This window comes from Delphinapterus leucas, chromosome 18, assembly GCF_059928025.1.
Source record: "Delphinapterus leucas isolate spDelLeu-1000000601 "Yukka" chromosome 18, BTC_Dleu_Yukka2, whole genome shotgun sequence".
In the NCBI taxonomy this organism is placed as follows: Eukaryota; Metazoa; Chordata; class Mammalia; order Artiodactyla; family Monodontidae; genus Delphinapterus; species Delphinapterus leucas.
This window is the reverse complement of record NC_143146.1, coordinates 56,322,618-56,344,537: the sequence shown is the minus strand read 5'-3', so window position 1 is coordinate 56,344,537 and position 21,920 is coordinate 56,322,618. Positions and strand designations below refer to the sequence as shown.

The following is a 21,920-nucleotide window of genomic DNA, read 5'->3' as shown; positions in this document are numbered from 1 at the left end:
CTACTACTGTGTATGATGTTAGGGGTGAGAGAAATAAGAGAGCTCATTCTTTTTATATTTGTTGCCATGGTACAAGGATAATATCTTCTTGTGAGGATGTCTGTATTAGAGGGTGAAGGATGCATTGTTTATTCATTATGTCCTCTAAGATCTCACTTACCTGGTAGTTGGATTTCCAGCAGCTCTATCATCTGGAACATACATAGGTGCCTAGAAATATAGGATCATGGAAGATTAATGAAGATTAATTAATGAAGATTAATTAATTAAGATCCTTTAACCCAACTGCCTTATTTTGCAGATGAAAAAGTACAGCCTCAAACAACTAAGGGACCTGGTCATGGATTAGAATGAAGTCTTCAAATAGAAAATGATAATTACAAAGGTTGCATACTATTTACCCTATTAATTTACTTGATAAGTATTTGTGGAGTACCTCATAATGTGGAAGACATTAGGGGTAGAGCAGTCCTCCTTGGTCTAGGAAAGATACAGGCTCTTCTTCGAGCTCTTACCAAACATATGTGTCATGAGGACACAGATGAGAAATATCTGAGAATGAGTCCTGATAAACCTTTTCTTTTAACAACTCTATTGGAGTACAATTGTTTTACAATGGTGTGTTAGTTTCTGCTGTATAACACAGTGAATCAGCTATATGTATACATATATCGACGATGACGGGGACTTTGTCTTGTTAACTCAGCAGTGTCTCATGCCCTCCAGGGGATGAAGCCGCTGACCACAGCTGTGACCACAGTGTCGAAATCTGGGAACATTTAGTGTTGCAAATCTACTGACTTAAAAAGCCTACAAGGAATCGTAACATTTATTTATTTATTATTTATTGGCTGCGTGGGGTGTTAGTTGCGGCACGCTGGGTCTTTCGTTATGGGGCGCAGGCTCCTCTCTAGTTGTGGTGTGCGGATTTTCCCTCTCCAGTTGTGACATGTGGGCTCTAGAGTGTGCCGGCCCAGTAGTTGCGGCGCACGGGCTTAGTTGCCCTGCTGCCCGTGGGATCTTAGTTCCCTGACCAGGGATCGAACCCGTGTCCCCTGCATTGGAAGGCAGATTCTATACCTCTGGACCACCAGGGAAATCCCTGTAACTTCTTATTCCAGTGCTAAAACTTAAATTCATGTTGACAGCCCCGAGTCAAGAAAAAGTTAAAGTTCTTTCGACCTGTTCTTTTAGCAAAGTGGTTAAGTATACATTACATTTTAGCTTTCAAATATAAAGAGTATAGATGAGCTTCACTTCTCTGGGACATTTACTCATTTCGTCCTCAAAACATTTAGTCATCGAAATCTGTTGAACACCTTTTATGCATAACAGCTTATCTCTAGACCATGAATAAATAAGTTTGATGTTAGTGGAGGGGAGATTGGTCGTCACTGTAAATAAATTTGATGTTTGGCCGTTAACTTCACAGCAGGGTTTTGTGTACTGAAGCACCATTATGAAGGTTGGGATGAAAGAGGTCACGCTAAATGTGGGAGGGAGACGGAGAAATAAATAAACTACAGCAACTTCTGCAACCCAGGCAATGTGCCAAGCCTGTGACCGGTTCTGTGTGGCACTCAGTCGTCCCCATTTGCCGATGAGGAAGCTCAGAATCAAGGAGTGAGTTAATTTGCCCACGATGACATAGTTGGCAAATAGCAGGGTTTGGATCTGTGTCTCTGTGGCTTGGTCCATCGTCCTTGAAGCAAGTGGCATTTCCCTCTTCCACTGACATGGAGTGTAGCGTGATGGACACATGCATTCGTTCATTTATGTATCCATCCATCCATTCAGCAAATATTTGGAGACCAGCTTTATGCTGGACTCTTTAAGGAGGTGCAGTTACGAATTAATAGTAATTTGAGCTATGGCATAATATAATAAATAATAAAAGTTCATGACAAAACTATATGACCGTGGCGGTTTTTAATTTTAGACTATAGACTCAGTGCTACTACTTTAAGATTATGCCTCTTATATTTGGAGGAATTAGTTTTTTGAATTTTAAAAAAACATTGATTAGCCGTGAGAACAGAATTAAATCATTTGTACTTAGCAAATTAATTTTTTAATCACATATTGGTGCTAAGTTGGTGATGTAGGCCTCGTGACTGAACAAAGGCAAGCTTTCTTTTTCTCCACATTTAGGTTGGTAGCTTCCTCATCCGGCACCCTGTATGATATTGGATGCACATTTATTGTAGCACCTCCCAGATTCCAAGTGAGTGGGGTATCACTTGATGGTGGTTTATTGCCTCGGCAGCTCTGAATTAGTGAAGCCTAGATTGGTGAAATTTATAGCACATAGAGTTAGAGAACAAGAAATATACTAACAGCGTGTTCTAGAAAGCACAGGATCTCAAGCCACAAGATCTGGGTTTGAATGAAGGCTCTTTCACTTGGGTGGCATTGTGCAAAATTTTTAAATCTCTTTGAGCCTGGATTTACTGATTTAATAGTGTTTATGTCACATAGTGTTATGGGAATGAAAAGACACAGTATATGTGAAAAATGCTTGGCAAAGACAGCTGTAGTGTTTAATTGTGTAAAGATAGGATCATCACTCTGATAATTGTCTGGCCAGGGTCTCAGGTGTCTTGTGAGGATAAGAGAGCATTTGACATTGGACCCAAGCTGTGAAGGAAGGACAAGAAATAGAGCTGTACAGAGGGATCGTTATGACTATAAAGGGACAAGAGTGTGAGCATTTGCCTTTTTTTTTTTGCCTACTCTGTTCCTAGCCATTTCTAGTGACAGGTACCACTGGCATCCTGCAGCCTTCTGCTTCCAGCCTCTAGGGTTGCCTCTAAGATGTCTCATAGTGGTGTCGAAAGCCCACTGCTTTGAATGCCCCCCTGGTTTCTAATCCACTGCTTGCTTTTGGTCATTCCTACTTGTGTGCCCATCTGCTCTCCAGGCCTCCCGCCATCGGCCCATCTTGCTCGCTGACTAGGCTCTTCCTAGGAGCAGACTCTCTGAATCAAGTCCCCTGTGAATTATACCCAGTTTGCCTTCCTTCTTGCCATCTGTCTTTCCTGAACGCTCTTGGCAAATCTCAATAACCACACTACCAAAAAGCAAGAAAACTTTACTGAGAGGAGAAGACAGAGTTAGGGAAAATGATGTGTACAAGCAGGACAAAGGATTCTGTAGGGCAGAGCGGACAGGGAGATAGGGCCTAGTGGAGGATATTGATGTGAATGGGAGCCTGTGGGTAGTTTCAGGCAGTGAGCTGCCTGAGCATCTATCTAACAATAGGGCAGGTGTCCACTCTCCTCTGTGTGTGCAGAGAGCCTGTCAGTCGTATGTGCCTCTGTGAAAGCATTCGGTAAGAAAATCAATGTTGTAGGGGGAGTGGGTCCCATCTTTACATGTGGTTTTAACCCTGACAGGTGATTTTCTAAATCTCCAGCTAGGAGGACAGGGTGCAGCTGACCAAGCATCTCAAACTCCTTTCTCCCGAACCTCCTCCCTTGGGCGCCCTCAGTCCAGTTACTGTGGGTACCACTTGCTGTGGTTTTGTCCATTAGCCGGCCTGTGCCTGCCATTGTAGAGGTCCTTTGGAAATACATTATTGGAGAAGAGCAGCAGAGAGGAAGTCTGCAAACCAACAAGAAAACAAACAACCTACATTCAGTAAGAGCAGGGAGTGTACGACTCACAGCGAGAAACACAGAGGCAGACACCCCCTCTTTGTTTCCCTTTCAGACTTCAAAACGTCAAGGTGAGAGACCTCGCAGCTTCTGAGGGAGAGCCTGGTGGATGAAGAGGGAAAGCCTGGTAGATGGAAAAGGAGAGTCTATTTTGAAGCCGTGTAGAGGTGGCATGCAGAAAAGATAGCATGCCCAGTCCTCCCGGGGCTGCCCCGTCTTCTTCAAATATGACCGGAATGGCTTTAGTGGTGATTTCATCTAGTTGAATTTTACTCCTTTAAATGATATTGCAGGGCTTCCCTGGTGGCGCAGTGGTTGGGAGTCCGCCTGCCGATGCAGGGGACGCGGGTTCGTGCCCCGGTCCGGGAAGATCCCACATGCCGCGGAGCAGCTGGGCCCGTGAGCCGTGGCCGCTGAGCCTGCGCGTCTGGAGCCTGTGCTCCGCAGCAGGAGAGGCCACAGCAGTGAGAGGCCCGCGTACTGCAAGAAAAAAAAAAAAATAGTATTGCAAAAACGTGACCTGTCAACTCTGGTTTTCCCTTTTCCTAAAATGTGTTCAGCGCTTTGGGTGTTCTTCGGGAAACCTAAGGCACAGGGGAGGAGGTCCTGAGGAGGTGTGTGAAGAGGTGGTGTTAGGCCAGCTGCTTCCATTTCTGAGGAAGCTCATTATGTGTAACCCCGAGGAGGTTTCTGAAGGGCTTGTGCCTGAGAGGCCTTGTTCATAATTAAAATGTCTGTTTAAAAATCAGTGTCCCATTGCACCTGAATATTTGATTTGCTGTCTGTGAGGTTTGCTTTCATGTTATTGAATTTTTAGATTTGTCAACCACATTTGATGGATCATTTCAGTAGCATCCAGACAGGATGAGCTAGCTATAGGAAAGGAGGCCGCATCAACCCCACCCTTCCCTTATCCGGGGTGCGTGTTCCCGCATGAAGAGTGGTGCCCTGAACGTTCGGGATGATTTACAGAGGCTCTGATATGTGGTGTGAACTCCTGCAGGGAATCCTGGTTCCTTGTTTCAGCTCTGCTGATCCCTTGCTGTGTGACCTCCGGAAAGACTTTTCCCCCTGTTTGCCCTCAGCTTCCTTGCACGTTAATGGAAACAACAACAATAACACAACTCTTTCTCTTTATTCCTAGAAAGACTGTTGAAATGATCTCAGATTTGCTTTGAATTGCAAAACCCATCTATTAAACCTGACACATATTTGCATATATCCACGTACGTGAGTGTATGTATCACACACATGCACACATCTGCTACTCACATTAAGGCAGAGGCCAGGCAAGTTGACCTTGAGTTCCCTTGGTGAACTTGGACCCCCACTGCTTCCTTAGGGCTCCACATGGCACCTTGTGTGGTCTTCATAGGTCGTTTCTCAAGAGTCTTCCCTCTCTCAGGGAATGGTCTCTCTTCTTATTCAGAAATCAGCTTTGATTTCTCTTCCTCCCTCACCTCTCGTTTCCAATCTATCCATCGCCAATCCTGGCAGCTCTTCTTTCAAAGCATATTTCAAATCCAGCCACTTCTACTGCTGTCACCATCCTCAGGCTCTGTTGATTCCTCTCTGTAATCCATCTTCCACACGGGAGCCAGAGCGACTTTTCAGAAATGTAAAACACATTATGCCAAGCCCTGCTTCAGACTAGCCCGTGGCTCCTGGTGCTTCTAGAATGAAATTCGAACTTCTAACCATGGCCTCCTTAGCTTCCTTGGTGGCCTTGCCCTCCCTCCCTGAAGCTTGACTCCTTTTTGTTCTTTAACACCCCACACTTTCTTACCTTAAGAATTTTTAAAAATAAGCTTTCTTTTTGTAGAGCAGTTTTAGGTTCATAAAAATTGAGGAGAAAGTACAGAGAGTTTTCATATATCTCCTGCCCATGTGTACAGTCTCTCCCACTATGGATACCCCCCCACCAGAGCGATGCATTTGTGACAGCTGGTGAACCTACATTGACACATCGCTGTCACCCAAGGTCCATAGTTAACCTTAGGGCTCACTCTCGATGCTGTCCATCCTATGGCTTTTGACAAATGGATGATGACATGCATCTACCATAATATAGTATCATACAGAAGTTTCACTGCCCCAGTAATTCTCTGTGCCCCTCCTATTCTTCTCTCCCTCTTCTCATCCCTGGCAACCGCTGATCTTTTTTTTTTTTTTTTTCAACCACTGATCTTTTAACTGTCTCCATAGTTTTGCCTTTCCTAGAACGTCATACCCTTGGAAACATACAGTGTGTTGCCTTTTCAGAATAGCTTCTTGCACTTAGTGATATGCATTTGAGATTCTTCCCTGTCTTTCCATGACCTTAAGGATTTTGCTTTAGCTTTTTGCTCTGCTCGCCTTTTCCTGTCCACCCTATTTAACTAGCCTCTCGTGTCACATCACCTTCTTGCAGGCTCTTTCTAGCACTTGTTACCCTCTGACATTTTCTTTTATTGTTTACTACCTGTCCCTCCCGCGAGATTTCAAGCTCTGTGGGAGTGAAGGTCTTGTCTGCCTCACTCCCGGTTGCGCCCCAGTGTCTAGAACAGTTCTCAGTGCATAGCAGATGCTCAGTAAATGTTGGGAGAGTTGAATGCATCAGTGACCTTCAATGTATGAACCCGTTTTAGCTTTACTCTTCTCTCCTAGTTGGTCTTCAAGGTGACAAACTCTTTCATTCACACTGCTCCAGGTTTTGTTCGGAGGAAGAGGCAGACATTCACGTTAAGTCGCTGAGTCTGAGAATTATTTCTTGTTCACCTTTGGCTTCTGAAGCTCTCTTGGTTGTCTGCTGAATTTAATGGGCCTCCAGGCAAGCGGAAGTTGGGAGCCTTGCACAAGAGAGAACAGAGGCGGTAGAAAATGATTAAGGGAAAATAGCAGAAAAGGGTAATTTTACATTTATTGAGTCACACATTGTACTCCAAGCTGTGTATAACATAAAAAACGAATTAGGAGACAAGTCAGATATGACATGAATGAGCACACACAAGCCCACAAATACTGCAGAGAGGAAGGTATTTCTCCAGATGCCTCTTCTCATTTACCAAACTGTAGCCTTATCAGAATATATGGGCTCGTTCAGGAGAGGCATCATGCAGCCAGTGTTTGTGGCCCAGTCATGCCCTGGCGGCACAGAGAGACCTGCAATTTCATTACTGCTTCTTGAAGAAACTTTCTTCGACCTAACAGACTTTCTAGGGAGACCAAACCAAGTGCAGCTGAGTTTAATGTTCTCATTAAAATGTTAAAGAGGCTTTATTCATGAATGGCTGAAGCTGTAATTTCTTTATCCTCATAAACTGTGGAAATATGCGGCCGTCTCTTACAGTGGCGTTCACCCAGACCCCTCTCTCAGGAAAGTCTGCTTAGTGGAGGGGTTGGCTGGATCTAGGGGCTGGGAAGGGGATTATCTGGATCGTATCTTTCAGGGATGTAGTGGAAGTGATGGGAGGGGCCCCCCTTCCTTGATCTGTTTTCATGCTGTAGCTCTTGGTGTGTAAGCACTATTTGTCTACTTGACCTTGAGTTCTAACCTGGAAATCACATGAGAGACAAATACTCAAATACACACATGCACCCAAATGTTGTGGGAAGAAGTGGGTTTTTATCCTCCCGTAAGCAGTAGCTTATTGAGGTGAGATTAGAAGAAATCCATACATGTTGAGGTGCTGGTAAACTGAACAGGGAGTTGATCTGGAAAAGGAATTGTGTGAATCATAGGTGGAGCTGGCACTCAGAACTGGCTTTGGGTGGTGACCAGTGCAAAAACATAGCTGTAGAGCTTTAGGGAGTGGATACAGATGGCAAATACAACTATTTTTCTTCCTCTAAATATTTATAATGTTGTATAGGTAACACTGAAATCGTAGAGCTGTCTGTGGTCCATATATAGCTAGGAAACTGTATTGCCAGAAACCTCAAACTGAAACTTAAGGGGACGAAAGATTAAAACATGCTCTCTTTTCCTCAATTCCTTATTATTAGAAAGCATTGTCTGTTGAATGGTAACAGATCTAGGTCCCATGATACGCAGATGTGGTAATGTAAGTAACATCTAGGGATTGTTTAAAGATATTTTTTTCTTTTTCCATTGATGGGTCATTGAGGTACTTTACCCTGGGTCAGATTTAAATTAAAATACATGCGTCCTAGAGTTGTCCAAGTTTTTTCCTCAAGAGGCAAATCCTTCTTTTCAGATGTGAGTGCAGGGCTTTCGTTAAAACTGTTTCAGGGGCTTCCCTGGTGGCGCAGTGGTTGAGAGTCTGCCTGCCGATGCAGGGGACACGGGTTCGTGCCCCGGTCTGGGAAGATCCCACATGCCGCGGAGTGGCTGGGCCCGTGAGCCATGGCCGCTGGGCCTGTGCGTCCGGAGCCTGTGCTCCGCAACGGGAGAGGCCACAATAGTGAGAGGCCCGCGTACAGCAAAAAAAAAAAAAAAAAAAAAAAAAAACTGTTTCAGGTCAGAGGGGGCAGTGGAGTTGAAAGTTAACATAGGAGGCTCTTTCTACGTGAAAATTGGATGGGTTTCTGAAGAGGCCTTTTCTGGAGGGGTGACCATCTCAGCCCAGTGGTTTTCATGGTGTTAAAGTTGTTAACGTTAAAAAGAAACACTCATGATTTTTGAACACAAAGAAAGTACATGCTGATTTTAGAAATACTGTTGATTATATACTGTTGATGAAATACATTTTTAAGAGATTCAGAGCCAGATATAACAAATTACACTGCCGGCTAAGCCAGCTCTGCTCTAACTCTTGGTTGGTTGATATGGAATGACTTGCATCCCTGTTTCGGGGAACTGCTAACCTGGTCTCTGAATTCTGACATGAATCCAGAGAGGCAGGACCTCTTGGGGTTCTATTTAGACCTAGCTCCACCTCTCGTGTCTCCTCTTTCCCTTTTCCAAGATAGGATTGCAATCCCTTTCCTGGTCTACAGAGCGAACCCATTCTGGAGCCTTCTTGGCTCGCCTACGAAATCTTGGCGAGCTATGATCGGTCCTTACTTCCTAGTTTGACTCAGAACTGTTGAAGAAGTGTAAAGGTGTGATGAGAGCATCAGTAATTATAGGGTCTGGACAAAGTATCATGGGAACAAATGGAGGGACTGACTAATTTATCCCAGGCTACTGTATTTCTTTTGGAGAACTTTTATCTGTCCTCTAGAGTTTTTCTCTTTGCTCATTTGCTGTTAGAATGTTAGTTGTCACATCTGACCACTCAGTATCCCTGCCCAGTCAGCCCCTCTGCCCTTTCTACTTCTTGGAGGTGAGTTACATCCACAGCCCTGTGTTTACCTTACGATTAGGTGCCACTGCCAAAAGCCTAGAGGAAATTTTCAAAGTGCATCCGTGTGCCATAGTATTTCCCTCCGGCTGCTTAATTCTGTTGTGTCTTAGGCTAATACTGATTGGTCAGTTGATTCTTTGATTGATTAATTCATTCATCAGACATTTGGGGAGCATATACTATATGCCAGGGGCACATACTCCATCTAGGTGCTGGGATAAAAGGGTGAGCAAAGCAGATTTGCCTACAGAGTTCTGCTGATCGTTCACAGGGGTGAAAATAAGAGTGAAACACCTAAAGAAAGCCAAATTGCTTTTCTGTAATTCAAAGAGTATGTGTGAGATTGCCGTATCACAGCCGACTCTGTAGAGTACTCCGTAAGTGCATTTCACGCAGGAAGTGGTGGTACCAGACATTTTCTGTATTATAATAATCTTCATGTATTTATTAAGCTGTAACTTGTAAGGCTTCCTGACGGGGCGTTGAATGAGCCTTTTTGTGTGCTACATTGTGTCTTTGTCAGGAAGCACTCTGGTAACTCCTGCCTGTAATGAGACCCATTTCAGTCATTCCAGGAGGGTTTGGGGGATCGGCACAAAGAGGGGTAAGACGAACACTCAGGAAAGGGTTGGATTCATGGTGGGTTGAAGGGAGCATCCTCAGGAAAAGCCGGAGATAGAATGGCATCCTGTTGCCTGGTATATTTTACGTCTCGGCGCCCTTTGAGCACAGCAGCTGAGTAGCCCAGCATTGTTCTACATTTTGAAAACTGCTAAGACAATGCTAGCTCACTACATTTATAAAGTTTTTCTTAGAATAAATTTATTTATTTATTTTTGGCTGCGTTGGGTCTTCGTTGCTGCGCGTGGGCTTTCTCTAGTTGCGGCGAGCGGGGGCTACTCTTCGTTGCGGTGCGCGGGCTTCTCATTGCGGCGGCTTCTCTTGTTGTGGAACACGGGCTCTAGGTGTGCAGGCTTCTGTAGCTGTGGTGATCAGGCTCAGTAGTTGTGGCGCACGGGCTTGGTTGCTCCGCGGCATGTGGGATCTTCCTGGACCAGGGATCGAACCCGTGTCCCCTGAATTGGCAGACGGATTCTTAACCACTCTGCCACCAGGGAAGTCCCTAAAGTTTGTTTATTTTTGCCTTCTCCACTGTTGACCTGGCATCAGGTTGGGAGAATCTGTGAACTCCAAGTGTGACGATGGGACAGCAGACGAGCCCAGAAATTTTCCTATAATTTCCAGGCTCTGTGCCTGGGAGGTCTGGCTACACACTGATAACAGAGGTTCGACTCTGGGAAAGGAGAGAGCCTAGAAGAGGGGAAAGAAGTATGGGCACATTAGTGAGGAACAGGGAAGAGAGATCAAGGGGGGAAAGGTAGAAAGATGCTCTGTTATCCTCGCTTCTCTCCCTCATCTCCTTCTTCTCATAGCAGGAGGGGGTGAGAAAGCAGGCAGATTGAAAAAGAGAAGAAGGGAGTTGAATTAGAGATGGGAGGGCACTTGGAGGTGGTAAGGGAGAAGGAGAATGAGTCAGAGGAAGCGAGGGGGAAGGAGGCAGGATAAGGACTACTTAAATGTGGGGAGGGAGAGGAGACAGGCACAGAGAGGGGCGTGCACACCGTGGTCTCACCGAGAGCCTTCAATTGCTCCCAGCGATGCAGCAGCCAGATAGCCAGTGTCCCTCCCCGAAGACAGTTTCCTGACTTTTGTATTAACTTTAATGCCATTCTCTTTATGGTCCCTGTATTGCTGGTTGCAGCTGCATTGACACTCTGCGTGATCAGAGAGCAGAGACTTAGTTCTGTTGTCCCTGCCCCCTCGCAGTGTTCGGCAGACTTCTGAGTCAGTGCTGCTTGCATTTGATGTCTGCCATTCCTCCTTGTCTATACAGGTAGGGGAGCTGAAAGGGAAAAAAAAAATGTTCCTAACGGCTGCCGCCTTTAGAGCTCATGCGTACAAATATTCAAAGCAGTTGGGAAAAACAACTCGATACAGTCACAATCCAATATTTTTTCTAAGTAAAGGTAGTTGACTCCTTCATTGCTGGGCTGGGTACTTGCCCTAACCCAGCACCACACTCACTGCGCCTACAGGTGGGCTGCTTCTTGAAACACCTTTCCTCTTCTTTTTTCGAAGCTCAGCTCAGGAAGCCCTCACAGTGTTCCAGGTCTGGGTCAGGTGCTTTCTAAGTGTGCGCCAGAGTCCTCCTCTGCACCCTGGCTTGTGGTGCCAACCTTTCTCCTATTAGAGCTCCCATTCCTATTGTAATTTCTGTTCTTCCTCTACACTTTGGGCTCTTTACACAATGTTGGATGTTATGGAGCATCTAAATAGATGTTCACTAACTGCTTATGGAATGAATGAATGGCTATGGTGCTGCTTTTGTAAGTGTAAAACAAAAGTCTTCTAGAATCAACTATGCTTTAGGAATGAGTGTACAATCAGCCCACGTATTCTGGAAGAGAAAAGTTGACTTAGCCAGCAGTAAGGGATTTCTGGGGACTTTATTCAGCTATAATAAAGGAACTGTGATTCCTTTAACTTCTGGACACCAGAGGACAGTCTTGAAGTTTCAGGCAACCTGTTTCTTGTGATTCTAGTAATTGCAGGTCAGATAGATAAGGAGCTTCAAAACCATACTTCTCAGACATGAATGTGCATAGGAATCACTTGAGGATCCTGTGAAAATACAGATTCTGTTTCAGGAGGTTTTAGCATTTCAGGCTCCCTGGTGATGCTGCTGTTGCTGGTCCGTAGACCTGACTCGAGTAACAAGCTTTTAAAATACTTTCTAGTAAATAAAGTTGGGATTTATTCTATGGAAATATACAGATGCATTTTTATAGTTTGAGGAACCACAGACTTCCCAAGAGAAAACGTAGAAATATGTAACCCTTATGTCAACTTGGAAATTTGCAGGAAGTCTTTCCTACACTTAAAAAGAGGAACCCTATACTGATCAGCCCCCCAAAACTGCTTTCAAATGATACTCTAGGTTGTACTGCCCTTAACTAATACTCAGCTTTATTTATGAAGGCTTTTGCAGATTTGCGAGGCCCTGGCCCTGACCCTAGCCCTGGTGTAGCTACTTTAGCAACAAGGACGACTTTTAAAGCACAAATATTCTGTGGAAGATCGACAGTTCAAGGGCTGTGTTTATGATGAGACCTTTGCATTCATGGATTGTGACCATGCAGAGACCTTCTCCAAGGACAGCCAATTAGAATGGCTGGAAGTAGGAAGGGGCAACATTCAGCTCGAACTTTGCAAGCGAAACCTTGAATCTGCTTACATATATTCCAACAGCTCTCTGAGTTTGCTGTTCGGAGTCTTCTCTAACACGGCTGCCTTTATTTTACAGGTCCTTTGCAGCCAGCATGATGCCATCTTTATAACCCGTGGAGGAGAGAGCGCTCACCATGTTCAGGTAAAGGGATGGTGGGTACAGCAAGCAACGAGCACGGCCACTGGCAGGTTGCTTGTCACTGTACGAGAAGTGATGCAGCTTAATCATTCAGTTGACATCACTCTCTTGTGTTTTGCTCACTTATACTGGGGTGCAGAGGGCCAGCCATGGGTGGTCTCAGTGAACTAATGTGCGTTTGGGGAGCATCTCAGGGTACCTACAACAGGGGCTCTGTAGACAACCAGGGAGGAAACAGGACTGGTCACCTGGAATCTCTTTCCATCTTCTACAGTGTTAACATAGAGTTATTGCTATTGTTCATCTTTATTACCGTATCAGAAGGCTTTAATCTTTTCAACATTGATGTAAATAGGTGAATACTGAAGACTCTTCTAATTAAAGTCTTATCTCTGTTCCCTTATCTGAAGTTGCCCTTCTAAAGATTCTTTGCATTTTCCTTTTCAATAAATGTATGTCCCACAACTTTGATTTGCCCCACTAGGTCACCAAGATTAATTTTCCATTAACCTTTATGGCTTCTTTCTTTCTAATCATCTTTTTAGAGTTTTAAACTTTGGGTCAGCCTCTGTATAGGATATAAACCATCTCCTTCTTTGATGGTCTTTATGGAACGGACATAGATGGTGATGACCTCTGGTCCGTTGACTGAACCTGGCCCTGTTAATTGAATCAGACCATCTGTGGATAGACCCGCACAGGCGTTCCATTGACCATGGCAGTTTTGTCGTTGGCCTTGCTTCTTTTGTGACCCAGTCTGTATTAGTTTTCTCTGGCAGCTGTAACAAAGGAACACAAACTGGGCGGCTTAAACGACAGACACTTACCATCACGCGGTTCTGGAGGCTAGAAGTCCGAAGTCAAGGTGTCAGCAGGCTTGGTTCTTCCTGAGAGTTGTGAGGGAGAACATGGTCCATGCCTTTCTCCTAGCTTCTGGTAGCCTCAGGTGTTCCTTGGCCTACGAACGGCCGTCTTCTTCCTGTGTCTTCGCATTGTTTATCTCTGTGTTCAAATTTCTGCCCTTTTAAAGACACCTGTCGTCTTGGATTAGGGACTCCTTTAATGACTTCATCATAATTTGACCATCTGCATAGATTCTACATCTAAATGAGGCCACGTTTAATCAAGACTTCCACATACTTTTTGGCACGCCTAATTCAACCCATAACACTATCTAAGGGAAGGGGACTTCGTTCCTCTTGGTTTTCCCTAAAGAAACTAGCACAAAGCTTGTCGCTTAATATTGGTTGAATGAGTGAATGGCAAAGACCATAATGACCGTGGCCAGATTCATTTGGCAAAAGCAAAGTGCAGTGACCAGAGGCGGGCAGCTCTTCTGCTCCCTTATCCTCAGTGACCTCTTACTTTTAGATAGTCCCAGCTCAACAGCATCCTAAACGGGACACGAGCTTTCCTTTAAAAGTAAGCGCAACTAGACTTTTTCTAAACTGTAGCCCTCTCTGTGAGCCAGGCCCGCTTTCTCTACCGCATGGCAGGCTGACAATTTACACGCCACCTCTATCAGGACATCAAGATATCCTTCCAGCTAATTCAATACCATTGCAATCATACTTAGCCGGGCTATTCTTTCTTTCCAGCTGCATCACTTTGGGCTTATTAAATTTAACGTCTGTTCCAGAGCTCTCATCTCTAAATGCAGTCCTGAAACAGGTCTGCTCCCGTTGTGTCTTCTCTCCTCTCTGTGCTTCCCCGGGTAGAAATTGTTAGCAATGGTCTTTTGCGTGTTGCTTAAGATTTGAGTATTGGTAACACGTGAGGATCCTGGTCTCAAGATAGCACTTAAATGATCCGTTCCTCAGAGATGTTTATTTAGAAAAACCCTTATTTCCTGCAAGGGTAGAGCTTTCTGGACGTATCTACTGTGACTTCCAGGAAAGGATTACCTTTCTGTCCCAAAAGGAAGCCTCCTGCTGAGAGAAGTCCAAGGCCAGTGGGACTTGGTCCTGGGAATGAAGCAGGCATCTTTAGAGACCCTGTGAATTGATTTCAGGCCCCGGGTTAGTGCTGCAGGTGGGCAGGCCAACATCTAGATACAGACTGTGTGGCTCCCACCTGGGCCCCCCAAGGCTGGACATCAGGTGGGCTGGGATAATCGACTTCCAGGCTTCCCAACCCCACGGAAGCTTTCCTGTTCCTGGGGGTGGGGCTGCAGGCCATCCCATGGCCGAGGGATAGTGTTGGCCTAGACAGCACTGGCGTTATAAGATGATGACGGGCAGTAGAAAATAAAAATGAAAATAAAAATTCATGTTAGCCTTTTTCACGCTGACGTTAGTCCTAACAAAATTGGTGAATCACAAGGCAGATTTTTATGGTGTGTGTGATGCCTGCAGGCACGGTTCCACCAAATGCCATCGTACATGGTTGTATAACTTCATCCTGGCGCCTCCACTGCTTGCTTGTCTTTTCCATTTTATTGAAGTGCTGACTACCCTCTATTACAAGTGCTTACTATCCTTCTGTAATAACTTCCATGTGAATCCCCTCATTTGGTGTGTGAGAATGTCCACAGGCCTAAATTAAAAGTAAAACAATTTGTTTTTGTCACACAGTGACCATATCAGAGTGATGGTGGAAGAGCTCTTTGATGATGACGTGTCGAGTTCAGTGAGCAATTGCATCTCGGTCGTTAAACAGTCCTTAAACAGCTTGTTTAGTACCCTAAAGTGGCACTGCTACAATTATAACATTCTAATAAATCTTATTTTAATAACTAGGTTATTTTGTGTGTACCTAACACTTCTCTACCATTAAAGAGAAATAAACCAGAAATGAAACCTCAAGTGTCTTGACAACTAAAAACTAACTTATTGTTGCCAAGTCTTTTCCCCTCTTCCATTTTGCACTTTCCAGTTTCTCTAATCTGAGATTTCTGAAAATTCAGATATACCTGTTTCGTGGAATTGATAATAATATGCATATTCACTGTGAAACTCTGACTTTTAAAAAAAAGGGGAAATGCTTTTTATGCTATTTTAGTTAATAATTAACACGGTAGTTTTAAGGCCTCTGAAATTTTAGAGTGTTTCGATGATACATGGGAGACATTTTAATTAAAGAAATGATACTTTGAATCAAGATTCTATCAGACTTTCTCAGAAAATACTTGCACACGGGTAAGGGTAAGTTAAGATACGAATCTTCGTGTTTGTTCTCTTTGGGTTCTTTTCCTGCCTGTCTCCTGACGGTTGGTTCTTTTTTTGTTTCTTTTAAATCTGTAAGTTTATACTCAGAGCTTTTAAGCTGGTAACATAGGAGTCATGAAGAAGAGCAGAGGGCTTCTGGCAGAGAACTCGGAAGCTCGGCATACTTCTCCACGTCTTGCTGCCCTGACATTTGGCTCTCACTAAGCTCTATCAGGCTTTCTATAATTCTTTCATGTTTTCACTCTCTTTTCCCCTTTTCATCTATGACCATCATTTTCATGGCTTTTCCTTCCTTTTGTTTTTGTTTGTTTATAAGACCATTCAGTTTGTTCATTTGCTCATTCACTCACTCATCCATGCAAGTATTGTCCTTCTCACATGTGCCAAAAATGGCTCTGGGGATAGCATCAAGGTGGTCACAATTTAGGTGGGAGATGGTCGTGCAGAAATTGTTGCTGTGATGGGGCTCTGTACTGTGTGCTCCACACACACAGGAAAAAGAGCAACGGAGTTGGCTTGGGGAAGTCAGGAAATGCTTCCAAGAGAAGGTGGCATTTGAGTGGACATTGAAAAGAGTAAGAACCTTGCCAGATGGACCCATGTGGTGGAGAGAGAACATTCTAAAGGAGAAAGGATGGGCGGCCTAGCAGGGAGGTGTGGGGAGCAGGGTGTGTGTGTACCGCTCGCCGTTTGGGCGACGTTGCTGGAGCATGAGGTGGGAGGGAGGGTGTAGGGCTGGCTGAGGCTCTGCGGGAAAGTAGGCATCGATGGAGAAGGTCCCCTTACATACTGTGAGCCTTCCTTCCATCTCAGGTCTGCAATCTGCCGTTGCCTCGGGTTCATCCTGCACCTTGCAAGGAGGCTGCCTGTGTTAGCAGGCTTATCTCCTGCCAAACGCCTCACTGCTGCTAGAGGGAAGTCAGGGCTTCCTAATCTGGCTCTCGAAGAGCTCAGTGCCCTCTCTCTCTCTCTTTTTTTTTTAACATCTTTATTGGGGTATAATTGCTTTACAATGGTGTGTTAGTTGCTGCTGTATAACAAAGTGAATCAGCTATACGTGTACATATATCCCCATATCCCCTCCCTCTAGCGTCTCCCTCCCACCCTCCCTATCCCAGCCCTCTAGGTGGTCACAAAGCACTGAGCTGATCCCCCTGTGCTGTGTGGCTGCTTCCCACTAGCTATCTATTTTACGTTTGGTAGTGTATATATGTCAATGTTACTCTCTCACTTCGTCCCAGCTTACCCTTCCCCCTCCCCGTGTCCTCAAGTCCATTCTCTGCGTCTGTGTCTTTATTCCTGTCCTGCCCCTAGGTTCATAAGAACCATTTTTTTTTTTTTTTAGATTCCATATATATATGTGTTAGCATACGGTATTTGTTTTTCTCTTTCTGGCTTACTTCACTCTGTATGACAGTCTCTAGGTCCATCCACCTCACTACAAATAGTTCAATTTCATTCCTTTTGATGGCTGAGTCATATTCCGTTGTATGTATGTGCCACATCTTCTTTATCCATTCATCTTTCGATGGACACTTAGGTTGCTTCCATGTCCTGGCTATTGTAAATAGAGATGCAATGAACCTCGTGGTACTTGGCTCTTTTTTGAATTATGGGTTTTGAAGGGTATATGCCCCGTAAATGCTGGGTCATTTACTCTGTAAATCATCTGTCCTGGCTGCACTCGCCTGCTTTGCTTCTCACACACAGTTTGTTCCTTTGTCCTTCCAGCCTCCATCTGCAGAACCCCCCATCCTTCAGGACATCACTCAAATCCATCCCCTTTATGAAACTTTTCTCCACTCATGAGTAATTTACCCCTTCCTCACTGCAGGGGACCTTTCAATGCCCTCCTCACATCACAGTGTCACATGCCTCTCTTATCTCATGGGTTAGTTCTCTAACACTCTCAGAAGGGCTGACAGGTGCAGAGGAAACGGCCTACGTACCTATTACGTGTCCTGTTTGTACGCAAAGTGCACAAACTTACATATTATAAATGCTGCATTGACGTTCGTTAAGAGTGGAGGGAAAACAGAGTTCCTTTAATTTGTAAGGCTGCTACAGAGGTGGAACCGAGGGGTTGATTACTTGTCGTATGGAAGAGGCGGTGGTTAATGTAAGGTCCAGATGACACTCTTGCAGGGCAGAATACTTGTCGGTGAAGGGAGAAGGATTACATTAAACAGAAAGCTGGGATATGGACAGAAAAGTGGTCCACTTTGAAAACTAGTTAAACCGCCCTAAGGCTGAGACATGGGAAGAAGAGACTTAGAAAGCCATTAAGCCATGTGTGCCTGGTCTTGACAGCGAGTGACAAATGACAAAACAGGTAAAAGCACCTATATTGCATTAAGAAGCTCTGCATCTTTCTAAGAGATGGCCTCTGGAAGACTTGATTCAATTTAAGACTTCTCCATTGCAGATCTGGAGACAATCACAATTTCAGAAATATAAATATATATTTATATAAATATGCATATAAATATATTGAAAGTCTGCTGCCACTGAGCTCAAAAGACCATAATCCTATTACTTGTGATTTTGACAGGGGTAAGTATGAATAACTGAAAGGAGAGATCGATTAAAGGAATAATAGGAACAGGAATAATGGAGTTAAGGTAATTGAGGCAATATTGGCCCTAATGGACCTTGTTCTCTTAATGCCTCTCTTCTGCTCTTCGTATCGAGTTGGCCCTAAAGTCCATTCGACTCTGCACCGGGAGAGAAGAACATAATGGAAGAATTAGTATTGCTGTCTATAAAAGAATCAATCTTGTTTTTACAGAAGAACCTCAATCAGTCTGTGAAATCAATTAGCTGGAATTTTTTACATTCAGCTTATAAGGTAACGAGACAAAGCGATGAGCAGAGCCCGTCTGCCTCGCGCGTAGTAGATGTTCAGGAAACGTTTCTTGAATTAAAAGCCAAAGGAGACCATGGATTTAGTTGAAACACTACTTCAGTGTAAGTCCTTTCGTCGGTACTAATTCAGTCCCATCCCTTTTCCTCGACGGACTGTGTCTGTCCTACTGTAAGTAGAGATGATTCATTTTCATTGATCTCTGCAGTGAGTTCTCTCACACGTCAATTGCCGGGCAGCCCAGGCCAGCCTCGCGTGACCTTGGGTCTCTGTATTACTTAGGGTCTGACCAGTGGCCTGTGACTTGGTTTTCGGCCCTGTAGAGCCCTGGCAGATTACATGATTTTGAGAAATACCTCTTTGATGACATTACTGCCTCTTCAGAAAACTTCACTGTCTCCCCTTTGTCTCCCGAGTTACAGGCTCATTAATGCTTTAGAGTCCCTTCCCCACCCCACAGAGCTTCTGCGTTTGGACTTCTCCCACAGCCTATCCACAATGAACTCCCACCTGCCCCTACTCAGGCCCAAGGCGGAAGGCAGATTGGTCTCTGCAGGGCATCATCCCATTTTCAAACAGGCACAATGCTCCCCTTGGAATTCTTCTTCTCATATGTAGATCCATCCAATTAGAGTCAGTCTGCCCAAGGCAATCATGATAGTCCTTAAAACTGTATGTTATCAAGAATCATGCTGTGAAGACGTTTATTTCAGTGAGATGAACGGTGTTAGGAACTAGAGAGTTGCAGGCACACAGTAACAAGGTTGTTTTACCAGCAGGTATTTCAATGATAATGATGTTTTCAGTATCCACAGGAGTGTAACTTCAAAACCTGAACATCACTGAAAAGTATATTTCACTGTATCCCTTTTCACAAGTTTGTAGTGAACTAAACTGGTGTTTTAAAAAATGATTTCAACATCGTAATGACCCGCTATGGTGAAAAACTGAGAGTAAAAACTTAAAGCAGCTGTATTTTAAGTAGAAGAGCTTTTTTTCCTTTCTGCCTTAGTCTGCATTAAATAAATCTTATTTCTCCATCAACTGATCACTTTGTATCTAACAGACATTATGCAGACTGTACAGTAGAAATGTTTGTAACGTTTATTCTTCGAAACTGAGTTTAAGTCCTTTTTCCTCCATTGAGTTTGCCTCTTACCATTCCACTCTTCTGTCATGGTTTTCCCCCCTCCAGATACCCTTTTTGAGGCCAATTATCCACTCAAGGACCTCTTTAATATTTAACCTTTTTGAGAATTTTTAAAGGCTGCTCTGAAATACGGACATATTTTTATTTCCCACAATGCCCAATGCATCGTTAGGACAACGTGACATCCTTGTTTACAGAAAACATACAATTATTAAATTCAGTTTCACCCCAAATTTCTCTTTTCCCTACTTCCTATTCTACCTGAACATTGGGTCTTGTCTAAATGGTTAAAATTTTTTTTTTTTAAATTGAGTAATCCCCATTTCAATGGCAACGTGAAAGGATGAAGAACGACTAATAGGTTTCAGGTTAAAGATGGTACATGTTTTATTTAGTTCCTGGCACTTCCTGAAACACGATTAAAGTGACACTTAAGGGATTTTTTTTTTAAGTTACATATCTATAAGAACAAAGGAATGGGGCAACAGCCATAGCATTTTGGAATCTGGGATACAGGTGGATGAGTGATAGCTTACTGAGCAGAGGAGAAAGGAAGAAGTAGCCTAATTTACACCGACGACTCGTGCGAAGCTCAGGAATTTTCAGCAACAAGGACCCCTTGGAAATGAGAGTGAAGATAGGACTAAAATTAGGAGTATTGGCTGAAAGTTCAGATCTGCTCCCCAACTTTATACAAGCAGGTAACTAACTGCCCCTCTTTCACTCCATAATAGGAATGGAGAGTTGTTTTTTTCTTTTTGTACAGATGATAAAATAGAGGTTTCTGGATTGGAAGTTATCAGGAAAAGTCAAGTGGTATTATATAGTCTTGAAATCAGGGAGATTGTACTGATTTACCAAATCCTGAGAACCATAGCTACCTTCTTCTCCCTGCCCCCTAGCCTGAGGGCAGCCAGGATGATACCCTATCTGCAGGAGACTTCCCTGGGATTATGACCTAAAAATAAAACTCGAGGGCTTCCCTGGTGGCGCAGTGGTTGAGAGTCCGCCTGCCGATGCAGGGGACACGGGTTCGTGCCCCGGTCCGGGAGGATCCCACATGCCGCGGAGCGGCTGGGCCCATGAGCCATGGCCACTGAGCCTGCGCGTCCGGAGCCTGTGCTCCACAACGGGAGAGGCCACAACAGTGAGAGGCCCGTGTACAGCAAAAAAAAAAAAACAACAAAAAACAACTCGAGGATACTGACATCAGGGGTTCCCAAAGAAGAGGCCTAACTAGAACAATCCTAAAGTAAATCTCAAATCAACCCCCCTCCCCACACACAAAACCTTCCTGTTGACTCTCTCGGGCCTCACCAAAAATTACCAGCAGACAGCCAAGGATCATCAGACATTTAAGGAAAGTCTCTATTATGAGAGACAGAAACTAAAACATGCAAACAGAAAAAAAGCAACTTGGAGGAAAACAGAACCTTTGCAGGAAGAAAAAAATCTTAAAAAAAGAAAACCATTTGTATCTTCAGATAGATAAGGTGTGATATTACAACTGTGAAACAGAAGAGACTTTATAAGGGTTGGGAGATAAAGTTAAGGAAATCTCCCAGAATGTGAAGTAAAAGAGAAAGAATAGAAAATAATATAGAAAAAATAAGAAATTTATAAGATTGCTTCATGAGGTCCAACGTCCAAAAACAGCAGCACCAGCTTGAGAGAATATAGAAAACAGAGGACAGAAAATCGTCAAAGGAATAACTCAACACAGTCTCCCCCAACCAAAGATAGGAGGTTCCCAATTAAAAGGTAATACCAGTACATGGTCATGAAACTTGACAGCACTATATGATGTGCTCCAATAAATGACAGGGTAAACCAAAAAGACCCCAGATCCCAGAGACGGGACCAATGTAAGAGCCAGCTGTGCAGAGGGACAAGTGATCCACTGATCTCAACAGGAGTAGGTAGAGAGCTTCAGGAGAGACCACTTGAAGATGATGAAATTGATAAAACACCTGATCTGTTCCTACTGAGAGGAGATTTACAAATCTGGGGGCCGCTTTGGGGATAACCTCAGGATAATTATATAAGGAAACTAACCAAAGTGAAATGTAACACTGATTTGTTACATTGAAATGAAACGTTTCAATGAAATGTAACAGGAAGGAGAAAAAGGAATGCAGAAAAGGAAATGTAATCATAGAATATTACATGACTCAGATACTAATAATGTCTCTGTAGCTATAATGATTTAAAATGGGTATTTAATATAACCAAAATTGTGCTAGAATTCTGAGGATAGGAACATGGGACAAATATAGGTGGATGAAAATTAACCAACCAACCAACCCTCATCTTCCTTATTGGAAGGCCAATAGATAACGCCTAAAATTGAAAAACCAAGAAATAGTGAT

The 21,920-nt window shown here is 43.9% G+C and overlaps 1 protein-coding gene across 3 annotated transcripts in view; it reads left to right on the top strand.

The window, feature by feature from the left end:
* The window catches only part of ENOX1 (ecto-NOX disulfide-thiol exchanger 1), a 630,834-nt gene that overhangs the window by 157,447 nt on the left and 451,467 nt on the right, over positions 1-21,920 (top strand). For all 3 annotated transcript variants that reach the window (XM_089899512.1, XM_089899514.1, XM_022574895.3), the window contains one exon: positions 12,309-12,374. The gene's annotated coding sequence lies outside the window, so the exon portion shown is untranslated. The remainder of the gene's footprint in view (positions 1-12,308; positions 12,375-21,920) is intronic.